Genomic DNA, 13618 nt, shown 5'->3' with positions numbered 1-13618 from the left:
GGACATTGCTTTCTATTTTGATTTACATTCTTCTAGAAGGCTTCTGCTGAAAATTCGTGTCAACAGTTGAGATTTAATTCAAACAAAATAGTTCACAGATATGTAATCTGCAGCCTCAATGCCTAGCCATATGTAGTATGCTCCAATCCGCATGACACCTAACTTATCGGATTTTCAACGTTATTCAGTATTTTGCATATTATGCACTTCATGTGAGGTGTTTCATGCTCCATGTGATGCTGAATCTATATTCAGAAATGACCTAAATATGAAATTTTAGCTCCATTTTTGGCCTAAATACGCAACTTTTTCCAAAATCTGCCAAAATAGCACAAAAACACGTTTGCAATAAATAATTTAGAAAAATAGCTACTTTGCATGCTTTTTTTGAAGAGCTTATAAAAATGAATAGTAATAGAATTATTGGCGAACTATGCTATTATAAGTTTGATATATTTTCCAAATTATTTTCAAGTTGGAGAATGTTTAGATCAACATTGGCATTTATATAATTTCGTTTTGGCAATTTTTAAGATCTTCTAATTAAAATATTGGTACTCTTAGCTCGATACACTAGTACAAAAAACCCCTTCACCGACCCTTAATCACCGACTCTTTTAAGCAAAGCATCAGTGTTGCTCACACTATACTGACCCTTTTATTAAATAACAGTCAGCGTTGTTATTCAACACTGACGCTTTATAAACAGTCAGTGTTGGTTATCAACACTGACTGTTTTTCAAAAAAGAGTCAGTGTTGAACACCAACACTGACTGTTTTTCAAGCGTCAGTGTTGATTACCAACTCTGACGCTCTAAAAACAGTCAGTATTGGTACTCAACACTGACTCTTTTGAAAAACAGTCAGTGTTGAGTACCAACACTGACTGTTTTTCAAAAGAGTCAGTGTTGAGCACCAACACTGACCCTTTTTCAAAAGAGTCAGTGTTTGTACTCAACACTGACTCTTTGTAAAGCGTCAGTGTTGAGTAGCAACACTGACTCTTTAAAAACAGTCAGTGTTGGTACTCAACACTGACTCTTTTGAAAAACAGTCAGTGTTGAGTACCAACACTGACTCTTTTGAAAAACAGTCAGTGTTGGTACTCAACACTGACTCTTTGTAAAGCGTCAGTGTTGAGTAGCAACACTGACTCTTTAAAAACAGTCAGTGTTGGTACTCAACACTGACTCTTTTGAAAAACAGTCAGTGTTGAGTACCAACATTGACTCTTTTTCAAAAGAGTCAGTGTTGGTACTCAACACTGACTCTTTGTAAAGCGTCAGTGTTGAGTAGCAATACTGACTCTTTAAAAATAGTCAGTGTTGGTACTCAACACTGACTGTTTATCAAGACAGTCAGTGTTGCGTACCAACACTGACTGTTGGTAAAGCGTCAGTGTTGGGTAGCAATATCAGCAGATGATGAAATTTATGATTTTTGTACAGCAAATAATATGAATAAATTCCAAAAAAAATATTTCCTACTTTTATACATAACTTGTGACCAAATAATATTTGTAATTATCAATTTCATATAATTTCATCAATATTTGTTCAAACAAATTGAGCTAATAACTGTGGACCGTTCATTTTCTTATGAATAATCAACGGGTGATCTGCAATCAAATAATTCCTAATTTATTTTAAAATGATCATGTTAGTACCAGGAACCTTAAAAACAAAAAAAATAATTGGAGTTCCAACAATTGTAAGCTTCGATCCAATGTGTAATGTTTATAGCCTTACGATCTCGTTATATTCTGTCGCTTGGATGGATGTGTAAATGAACATCAAATTAGATAGCATTACATGCATGTTGCATATATGAATTTTGCATAAATTAAGGTGGGTTGTTCTAAATTCAATTTAATTCTAACTTCAAATTTTGCATAAAATTATTCTAATATTGTGTATATATTTATTGCAGAAAAAATTGGATTCACCTCAAAGGGAAGCCAACAGTTGAAATTATGTCAAACACAAGCAAAACAGAGAGCATGCTAAAAGAATTACCATTCAAATTGGATTCACCCCAAATGTCGTCCGTGGGTCGATTGGAACCGTTTAAATTACTAGTACAATTGTTTAATTATTTAATTGTTTAAATTGTTTAAATTGATTAAGTAGTATGATCTTTCGTATAACATACTAAAAGAATTATATTAACATGAAATTTTGACTTTAATTATTAAGCTTTTTATCGTATACAATATGGTTTTTATTTTACATAATAAATTTGTATTTATAAATCTGTCTAAATTTGGAAGATATTTAACAATTATGTATATTTTTCATATTTTTGTTTGTTTCATTTTCCATTCTAATTTATATTTTTTCCTTAATTATTTTTTTTCAAATATAATAATTAAAAATATACTATTTTGGCTTGAACATTTCATTGAACACATGTAATACATTAAGTTACTTGAGAGGATATGGACTCCCACCCACAATCTCAAAAATGGACACCTCCTTTGAAATCAAGACCATTCATCTCCTATCAAACGGATATAAATTTACAAATCTAAATTTAGGTAATAATTGTACAGAAAATAGTATGAAAATAATTAAAAATAAATATTTTATACTCTTTTTACATCTTATATGTCAAATAATGCTTATAAATGTCAATTTTATATAATTTTATCGTTATTTGTCTCTTGAAATTGAGCCAATAATTTCATATCGTTCATTTTTACGTAATCAATCAACGGTTGATGTGCAATGAAATTTTATTTTATTTTCATTTACCTATCAATCAAGAGGATCAAATATTGAAACATCGAAGCACTATAAACACTTCTAGTTGGATTGAAGCTTAGACATGATCGAACTTCGAAAAATTTATTTTGGTTATGTTTAATATTTTTTATCTCATAAACTTTTGCAAAGAATATATCTCTTAAATAAAATTCAATCTATATAATATAATCCTATATATACAAAATTATTTTGCAAACTTTTTTATTTTTCTTCCTTGCAAATTTTTTAACTTTCTACCAAAAAAAATCACTCACGGTTTTCAAAAAAACAGTCAGTGTTGGTGTTCAACACTGACTTTTTTTTGAAAAACCGTCAGTGTTGATAATCAATACTGACTGTTTTTCAAAAAACAGTCAATGTTGACACTAACACTGACTATTTTCGAAAACAGTCAGTATTGCTCTAAACACTGACTGTTTTTCAAAAAACAGTCAGTGTTGCTCTTAACACTGACCCTTTTATCTAAAACCGTCAGTGTTGCTCTCAACAGTGACCCTTTTTTTTAAAACCGTCGGTGATTTTTTTTTGCAGATGCCGCTGAAATTTTCGTTCCCGGTTATATGTTTCGATTTTAGCCGCGAAGAACTTCATTTCCCCTTCTAAATTTCATTTCCCTCTTCTTTGCGATAAACGCTCTCCGTCTCTCTCGCTCTCTTCAGACCTTCTAGCCGCCATACCTCACCCTTTTCGCCCAGCCCTAAACCCTCTCTTGCTCTCCGCCTCAGCTTCCCTCCGCCTCAGCTTCCCTCCGCCTCAGCTTCCCTCCGCTTCAGCTTCCCTGTGCTCTCCGCCTAAGCTTCAGCTTCAGCTCTCTGCCCCGAGCACAAACCCTACCCCGAGCACATGAGTACTAAGCACGCAGTTGTGCTCTTCAACAGATATTCAGCTTCTCAAGGTAATTAATTTCATTAATTTGGTGCGATTTCCCATTTTGCCCTTTGGATACTGGTACTGGTTTCATTGGGTCCTATATACTGGTACTGGACTTTACAAACACAATGCCTTTTCTTTCATAATCCATCTATAAGAGTGTTAAAGGTCACGACATCAGGTTCATACTGGTACTGGTTTCATGTCATGTAGATAATCCATTGCCTTCTCAATTTCAACTTTCTTGTACAGCCCATTTATAAGAGTGTTATAGGTTTATGACGTTAGGCTCAAACCCTTTACAAATTATGTCAAGTAGAAATCTCAAGGCTTATCAATTTGACTTTACTTGCGTATTCCATCTATAAGCAGTGAGTTCAATTGTGTACAGCTATAAGCATGGTTCTCGGGTTTTGCCGCAATGCTTAACGAGTCTCAAGCACAAATTCTTTCAGAGGTCGTTGTGATTTTGAGAAACTCGGTGCGTGGTTGTCTCTCGGTTGAAATACGGGTGCTTGAAGCGCTGTCCTCTTGGTGCTTCTGAATTCTTCTGTTGTCTCGGTGTGATGGTGAATTTGCTAGTTGATGGCCGTGACGCGAGGTACTTCTTTGGTACCGGCCACTTTCCATCTCCCTCACTAATGCCTTGCTATTTCGGGTAATTTCTTCAAACCCGACTCTAAATTATCAATCTTGTGTCTTGACTGAGTGCTTTGAATTGTTATGATTGGCCTCGAGGGTTGTTGATTTTCCCGGAGGCAACTGGTTGGGTTGTTTTTCCATGAGACATACACTACTGTGCTTGATTCTTCCCTTCTCTGTTGATGATTGGTGTTGTGCTAATTATCCGAATTGGGCATTCGATACGATAATTGATATAGTGACAGTTTGTGCCTTGTTTCGATTATGATCTGAGCATTGCTATCCTTTTTCCTTGTTGACTGTTACAACCCTTGAGTGCTGCCTTGTGTGAATCGAGTAAAATCAGACGCTTAAGTAAACCTAAATAGAAGTATGAATTGCAAAGTGATGCCAAAATCCAGATGTTTCTGTTCTGACCTGTAGATCTATAACGTACCAATTGCTGGATTTGATTGGGTGGAAATGCAGTGTTAGCTAGTCAGACTTTTTTTTGAGAAACTCGACAGTTTGGTAGTCAGTCAATCTACTAATTGAATCATACCAGTAACAAGTTTTATCATGCAGTAAAAGTTCCAAGTTGTGCTAGTAAAATTTATCTGTGTTTGGCATGGCTGAGATCTCAGTCGGTTAATACCAGAACTTTTGAATACAGGTCATGCATGTGTTAGTGAGGAAGATTTTTTTCATACCAGTTTGGCCAATTTATCTATAATAATTCCCAAGTATTACTATTAGGCTACTCATTAATACTGACTGGCCAATTTATCATACCAGTTCCATTCTTCATTTTTTTACTAAGTTTGGTCTAGTCAGCATTAAACAATTCGAGATTATTATATACAATTATTATATTCAAACTACAAATTAACATATAATTCTGGTTCATCTGTAAATTACAGATTGGTGCGGCCGCAGCTTATTTCAGAACAAGCTTATTCTTTGCTAAAAGATATTTTATTCTCTTGGTTTCATCAGTCCTCGTCATAACTTGGCTCAATTTGAGGTGCCTTATTTATGATTTCGATACTGGTGCTGATAAAAACAAAAAATAATCTGTGGTTAACATTGTTGGCAGGTACTTCATAATTCTCAAAGTATACATAGCTTAGAAATGTCAAGACTCCTGAATATTTTATTTGCAAATAGGCTGAAAAGGATAATACAATTCATAAGATGTTAAATGCTATTGGCAGATATGTTAATTTGCTAGTTTGGTTGGCTAAACAACCTATTTTCAGTTATTTCACCTCTCTTCCCTTTATCAAGTTTAGGAGTGTTTAACTGATGGTACATGGAGAAGCTTGCTTTTGAATTATAAGTTGATATGTGTTTATCTCTAAACAACCTATTTGCATGTGTAATAATTAATAGGTTCTGGTACAGTTTGCTAGAGGCTGGGATTTGTTTGTTGGCTGTTGATGAAGCGCATTGCATATCCGAGTGGGGCCATGATTTCAGGTTTGTAATTGCACTTTGTAACCTCTATTTTTGAAAGTTTTCATCTCTGACAGACATGGATGCATGAAAGCTTTGTTCGGTCAGGGCATAAAAGAATTGGAATGAAATGCAAGCATTATTAGGGAAAACACAATTGTTCCAGGATTCAGATGAAGCTATTTATGGATATAAGTAGTTTTGGGTTGGTTTTCTTTCCATTGATCAATGTGAGGTTGATTATGTTGAATAGGCCTCGTCAATTGAATGTCATCTCTTCTCGGGTGGTACTATCCTTTATATTAGTTATAGGTTGCAAGAAAGAGAAGCATTTTTTATTTAAGTCAAGTAAATAGATTTTTGATGGCAATTAACTTGGATAAAATTTGGTGTCTTTTGTGTGTTTTGTGGATATATGGCATGTAATTTGGATAACATGTAATTTGATAATTTTTAATGGCAATTAACTTGTTTGGTGTCTTTTGTTTGTGATTGTGGCATATTAATTTTTTAATGTCAATAAATGTTGAATGGTAATATATGGCTAGCAAAACAAAATCATGCCAACACAGAAAAACAGTCGGTGTTGGTGCACAACACTGACTCTTTTGAAAAAGAGTCGGTGTTGGTGCTCAACACTGACTCTTTTGAAAAAGAGTCGGTGTTGGTGCTCAACACTGACTCTTTTCCAAAAGAGTCGGTGTTGGTGTCAACACTGACTCTTTTTCAAAAGAGTCGGTGTTGGTGTTCAACACTGACGCTTTAAAACAGTCAGTGTTGAACCCAACACTGACTGTTTTTAGAGAGTCAGTAAAAGTTAATCTTCACTGGCGCTGGTTTTACTGACGCCGCCATAACAGTCGGTGTAGGGGTATTTTAACAGTCAGTGAAGGGGTTTTTTGTACTAGTGATAGTCTAAGAAGGAAAAATGTTGTGTTAGTTTCTCATTAGTATAATAGAAAACTAATGTTGTCTCAAACTTCAAATCTTTTATATATTTTTTGAAAGATTTAGTATAAGAAAGTAATATTGTGGGGTCATATTTTTTATTTGAGTCTTAATTAGAGTGCGGAAGAAAATTTTATTCTATAATCATGTTAAAAACGACAATGAAGTAGGGTAGAATAAAATTTGAAAGACTTGCATATTATACATGGTTTTCTTTATATATAATATCAACAACAGCCTGGGCCCACCCATGAACCGTGAATGATCATACTTCTGGTCATGTATTATCCACCCGCGCCAACAATTTTTGTAGATTAGTCCGACTATTATATATGTAATCACATTACTAATATACTTAAAATCAAAATGTTATCTATTACCTACCAAGTCAGAAAAGGTTTCATTTTTTTTTTTAAATTTGTGAAATCTCAATACAAACACCTAATATTTGTAATACATATAATACTTTTACATTCCGGCCACTATGTTATTGGTGGCAGTTTGCCCTATATACCACCAGCCCACAAAATTTATCAAATATGCTTCAAACGATGAATTGAAACCGTTATAACCGATCGATTTCATGATTAATGCGTTTATATGTAAAATTTATTAAATTTTCTTGACATTTAGTATCAAGTTAAGTCATAAAAAAATGATAGAAAATGAATACATTAAAATTAGCTTCAATTCATTTTGTTAAATATTTAGGAAATGTAAGCACTTAAAACTTTTTAAATCATATATCTGTTTGAAGACTTTCCAAATATAAAGAGTATGAAGTATAATTATTCGCGAACCTTGTTATTATAAGTTTGAAATTGTTTCCAAATTATTTTGAAGTTGGAGAATTTTTAGATCAACACTGGCACTTATATAATTTGGTTTTGGCAATTCTAATATATTATAATTAAATGATTGGAACTAATGTTGTCTCAAACATAAAATAGTTTATTAATTTTTGAAAGATTGAGTCTAAGAAAGCAATCTTGTGGGGTTTTATTCTTTGGTTAGAGTCTTAATTAATTAAAGAGCGGAAGAACATTTTATTCTATATTACTGTTAAAAACGACAAAGCAGTAGCTAGGGGCGGAATAAAATTCTATATTACTGTGTAGGATGTTGTTCATCAAATTTGTCTATTTTGTCTAAGGAGATTTATAAATGCAAGGGGTCAAGTGGAGAAGAGACGACCACAAATCCTCTGCTTCACACTCTTAATCCCTCTGTGGTGCAAGCTGTGTAGACTCAACCTTTGAACAGAAGAAGCTTTAATCCCAAATAAAAGATTGGAAGTCTTCGAGAGTCATTAAGAAGAAAACTAATGTAGTCTCAAAATTCAAAATCATTTATACTTTTTCACAAACAAAAATAAATTAAAAGAATAACAAGTTTGGTGGAATTGCATTCGTCTGTGAAAAACATCGATATCCTACACAAGTATGGTTCCAGTCACTAAATTTTGAACGAAATAACTGGATGGCTAGCTCGCAAGCTAAAACGAACTGTTCTTCATTTATGCTAAAAATTAGGAGCTCCCAACCCAAGTTTTAATATATGCGCCAGCTGGTTGGTATGAAATTAAAAAAAAATAATTGGATTAATTGAAGGTATATCCTTACAAATAATTTAAATTTTGTACATATTCTAACATACTTATTATATCAAATTTAGTCTATAATTTAAAATAAATCCCTTAAATCAACTGCACAGTAGTTATAAAATTAAATGTCTAGTTAAAATAATAAAAGAAAAAAATATTATTTTTTAGTTAAGAATTTGGTAGATCTACTTATTTTTCAGCACTCTCCCTTGCTTTTCTGCACCGTCCCCTTATTTTTTTTTTCCTCCTGTGCTCTCCTGTTCTTGTCCCCTATTTTTGTGGCATATATTCTCCACCTGCGCAAACAAGTTTCGTAGATTTGACTATTATATACGTAATATAATTAGAATCAAAATGTTATGGAGGGTCAGAGTAAGGTTCCAATTTTTTTCCTTAAATTGTGAAATCTAAATACAAGCACCTAATTTTTAAACCTTTTCTATACTTATATATATACATATATACATACATGTATATGTATATACATACATGTATATGTATATATAGACGAGGGTTCAAATGCACCCTATCCTTTTTCTCCGTTTTCAAGGTCCGAATAGTCAATCCGAACCGTTAGATGCGATCTATATATTAAGATGTGCTTGGAGACCAAATTTTATATTTTTTGGAATTTTTTTACTATTTATATTAAGCCACTTTGAAAAATCGCTGATCCAATGGTCCAGAAAATATAAAATAAGCGATTTTCAAAATGGCTTAATAAATAGTAAAAAATTCCAAAAAATGTAAAATTTGGTCTCCAAGCACATCTTAATATATAGATCGCATCTAATAGTTCGGATTGACTATTCGGACTTTCAAAACGGAGAAAAAGAATTTGAAATATATGGTGCATTTGGGTGCACAAAAATTTGAGTGCATTTGAACCCTCCTCATATATATATATATATATATATATTTAGATTCCCGCTAGTATGGCTACAGTAGCATTTCGCCCTAAATACCACCAGCCTACAAAATCTATCAAATATGCTTCAAACTATGAATTCAAACTGTTAAAACAACCCATTTCACGAGTCATGTGTTTATATGTAAAACTTGTAATTTTTTTTTGACATTTAGTATCAAGTCAAGTGGTCAAAAAATGAAAATAAATAAATAAATGTATTAGAATTAACTTAAAGTTTATTTTCGTAACAATTTTTTAAGAAACCTAAACTTAAAACTTTTTAAATCATATATCAGTTTGAAGAGTAGTACAAAATGAGTAGTAAATTGAATTACACGCTAACCATGCTATTATAAGATTGAAATATTTTCCGTATTATTTTGAACTTGGAGAAAGTTTAGATCAACATTGGCATTTATATAATTTGGTTTTGGCAATTTTTAAGATCTTATAATGAAAGGATTGGAACTCTTAGCTAAATCGTCTAAGAAGGAAAAAATGATGTTCTGTTAGTTTCTCATTATTGCATGTGATAGAAAACTAATGTTGTCTCAACATCGATTCCTTTATTAATTCTTGAAAGATTGAGTATAAGAAAGCAATCTTGCATGTGGGGTCATATTCTTTGATTAGAGTCTTAATTTATTATATATTCCTGTTAAAAACGACAAAGAAGTGGGGTAGAATAAAAATTGAAGGGCTTGCATATTATACATGGTTTTCTTTATAAATAATATCAACAACAGGCTGAGGGCACCCGTGAGCTGTCAATGATCAGACATCTCGATCGGGACATCACCATACATGTTTGACAGCGTAATATCAACTGCTAATATTAAACAAATCAGATTTGTTGAGTTTATCCCAACAACTAGTTGTACGTTCAATTATGCAGTTTTATGTGAAATGAATAGAACTGCATCATTTTGGAGAAAGTAAAAAAAATAGTAAAAAATAGTAAAATCAGAAGCTACCAACAACAGTTTGGATCGATCCCAACAACAGGCTTAACCAAACAGTAAAATCAGAAGCTACCATTGGATCAGCGATTTTCAAAGTGGCTTAATAAATAGTAAAAAAATTCTAAAAAATGTAAAATTTGGTCTCCTAGCACATTTTAATATAGAGATCACATCTAACGGTTTGGATCGATCATTTGGACTTTAAAAATTCAAAAACGACTTAGTTGCACGGGATGCTAGGAACAATCGATTGTTTATTAGCCTACCTATATATATATATATATATATATAGAGGTAGGCTAATATACAATCGATTGTTCCTGAGGTCCCGTACAACCAAGTCATTTTCTTATTTTTAAAGTCCAAATGATCGATCCAAACCGTTCATCTTGTTCTCCATATTAATATGTGCTTGGAGACCAAATTTTACATTTTTTTGAATTTTTTTACTATTTATTAAGCCACTTTGAAAACCGCTGATCCAACGGTGGCTTAACAAAACAGTAAAACCAGAAGCTACCGTTGAATCAGCGATTTTCAAAGTGGCTTAATAAATAGTAAAAAAATTCAAAAAAATGTAAAATTTGGTTTCCAAGCACATATTAATATGGAGAACAAGATGAATGGTTTGGATCAATCATTTGGACTTTAAAAATCAGAAAATGACTTGGTTGTACGGGACCTCATGAACAATCGATTGTATATTAGCCTACCTCTATATATATATATATATATATATATATATATATATATAGATTCCCGCTAGTATGGCTACAATAGCATTTCACCCTAAATACCACCAGCCTACAAAACCTATCAAATATGCTTCAAACTATGAATTCAAACTGTAAAAACTATTCATTTCACGAGTCATGTGTTTATATGTAAAACTTGTAATTTTTTTTTGACATTTAGTATCAAGTCAAGTGGACAAAAAATGAAAATAAATAAATAAATGTATTAGAATTAACTTAAAGTTTATTTTCGTAACAATTTTTTAATAAACCTAAACTTAAAACTTTTTAAATCATATATCAGTTTGAAGAGTTGTACAAAATGAGTAGTAAATTGAATTACACGCTAACCATGCTATTATAAGATTGAAATATTTTCCGTATTATTTTGAACTTGGAGAAAGTTTAGATCAACATTGGCATTTATATAATTTGGTTTTGGCAATTTTTAAGATCTTATAATGAAAGGATTGGAACTCTTAGCTAAATCGTCTAAGAAGGAAAAAAATGATGTTCTGTTAGTTTCTCATAATTACTGCATGTGATAGAAAACTAATGTTGTCTCAACATCGATTCCTTTATTAATTATTGAAAGATTGAGTATAAGAAAGCAATCTTGCATGTGGGGTCATATTCTTTGATTAGAGTCTTAATTTGTTCTATATTCCTGTTAAAAACGACAAAGAAGTCGGGTAGAATTAAAATTGAAGGGCTTGCATATTATACATGGTTTTCTTTATAAATAATATCAACAACAGGCTGAGGGCACCCGTGAGCTGTCAATGATCAGACTTCTCGATCGGGACATCACCATACATGTTTGACAGCGTAATATCAACTGTTAATATTAAACAAATCAGATTTGTTGAGTTTGTCCCAACAACTAGTTGTACGTTCAATTATGCAGTCTTATGTGAAATGAATAGAACTGCATCATTTGATCCAAAGATCAATGAACATACTGCCTATAGTACTTATTATGTATTTAATGGGAATTGTTCACAATAATTAAGGTTACGTGTATAAAGTCGATCAATGAACCTAATGAATCTAAAACCTATCTCTATATATACACCAAAGTGCTGCACAAAGCTTGCACCTCATGATGTGCAGTCAATGCTTAAAAAAGGACAATATATTATTTTACTATTTAACTCTTTCACATATTTCTAATTTTATATTTCTGATTATAAGCTGCTTTATATTTTTCTTCTTCACTTCGCTTCTTATATGATTCTTTGTCTAACACGCACACAGTCCGATAAATGAAAGGTATAAATTAAATATTAATTTTCTAATAAAATCAAATTTCTTTCATTCAAGCGAGAAAATCTGAAGCATATGGAGTCGTTAATAACTGCCCTTAGGTTGCCTCAGGTGGGTACTAATTTTTGAGTAAAGGTTTCTTTACCCAAATTCATCTAGAGACAGCCGAAAACATTTTTTATGTAAAAGAGATTGCTATCAATGAAATAAAACTAGGGTGGGAAGGGAGTTTCATGGAGTTGTGTGTTATTTACTCATTTCTAACTTTGTGACATGGTATCAGAGTACACGTGGGGTGTTTATTGATTTGTGAGAAGTATAACAGTGGTTCAACTGAATCTCTGTCATGTCTGGAACTGACAAAGACAAGGCAGAGTCAGGGGAGTCGAGTGGAACTAATGTTCTATTGGAGAGACTCGCACAACTCATCCTAACCATGAATCAGATGGAAGCACGAGCACCTCACATTGAAGGAGCTGCTGCACCGATGGAACTAATTTCGGGCTGTGGTCACAGGTGGTGGAGATGTTTGTGCTCAGCAAGGACAAGTTGGGGCATTTAAACGGGGAACTATGATAACCATCTGCAAACAATGTGACAAAACAATCCGACCTATCACAAATGGAAGATCGATGACTGAATTGTGAAAGGTTGGATGATAAATTCACTTACACCAAATTTAGTTGGAAATTTTATTTGTTTTCCAACAACAAAAGATGTGTGGGATGTGATTGCTACCACATTCTTCGATGGCAGAGATACATCGTAAAGTTATGACTTCAAAAAGAAGGTCTCTTGCCTAAAACATTCGGGTGGGCAAGTCGAAGATTACTACAATTCCTTGCAAGCTTTGTGGCGGGATATTGATTTTCGATGAACCAATGTATTTCACGAGTTATGTGTTTATATGTGAAACTTATAAATTTTTTTTGACATTTAGTATCAAGTCAACCGATAAAAAAATGAATGTATTAGAATTAATTTAAAGTTTATTTTCTTAACAATTTTTTAAGAAACCTAAACTTGAAACTTTTTAAATCATATATCAATTTGAAGAGTTGTACAAAATGAGTAGTAAATTGAATTACACGCCAACCATGCTATTATAATTAAGATTGAAATATTTTCCGTATTATTTTGAACTTGGAGAAAATTTAGATCAACATTGGCATTTATATAATTTGGTTTTGGCAATTTTTAAGATCTTATAATGAAAAGATTGGGAATCAGCACCCTCCATGCCATTTGAGTCAATGAACATACTGCCTATAGTACTCATTATGTATTTAATGGGAATTGTTCACAATAATTAAGGTTATGTGTAGTTGATCAATGAACCTAATGAATCAGATATGAGATACAAGAAAGAATTTGTGTTATTACAGGGGGCAAATCGGAAGATACTAAATTGGGGATAACAACGCCGAATAAGGATCGCTAAAGTAACACAAATTTTGATTTTGGATCTACACCGTCCGATCTGT

General features: G+C 32.6%; 1 protein-coding gene and 1 long non-coding RNA gene across 2 annotated transcripts in view; one reads left to right on the top strand and one right to left on the bottom strand.

The window, feature by feature from the left end:
- Positions 1-13618, bottom strand: part of LOC144545048 (uncharacterized) — a 73609-nt gene that overhangs the window by 18998 nt on the left and 40993 nt on the right. The window lies entirely within an intron of this gene.
- On the top strand, positions 3314-6191 carry LOC144545249 (uncharacterized). Its single transcript, XR_013508446.1, has 3 exons — positions 3314-3660; positions 4027-4293; positions 5177-6191. It is a non-coding gene; the product is annotated as an uncharacterized LOC144545249 (long non-coding RNA).

The sequence above is a fragment of the Carex rostrata genome, chromosome 27 (assembly GCF_964058835.1).
Source record: "Carex rostrata chromosome 27, lpCarRost1.2, whole genome shotgun sequence".
NCBI classification, from domain to species: Eukaryota; Viridiplantae; Streptophyta; class Magnoliopsida; order Poales; family Cyperaceae; genus Carex; species Carex rostrata.
The sequence above is the reverse complement of the archived record's forward strand: the minus strand, read 5'-3'. Positions and strand labels throughout refer to the sequence as shown.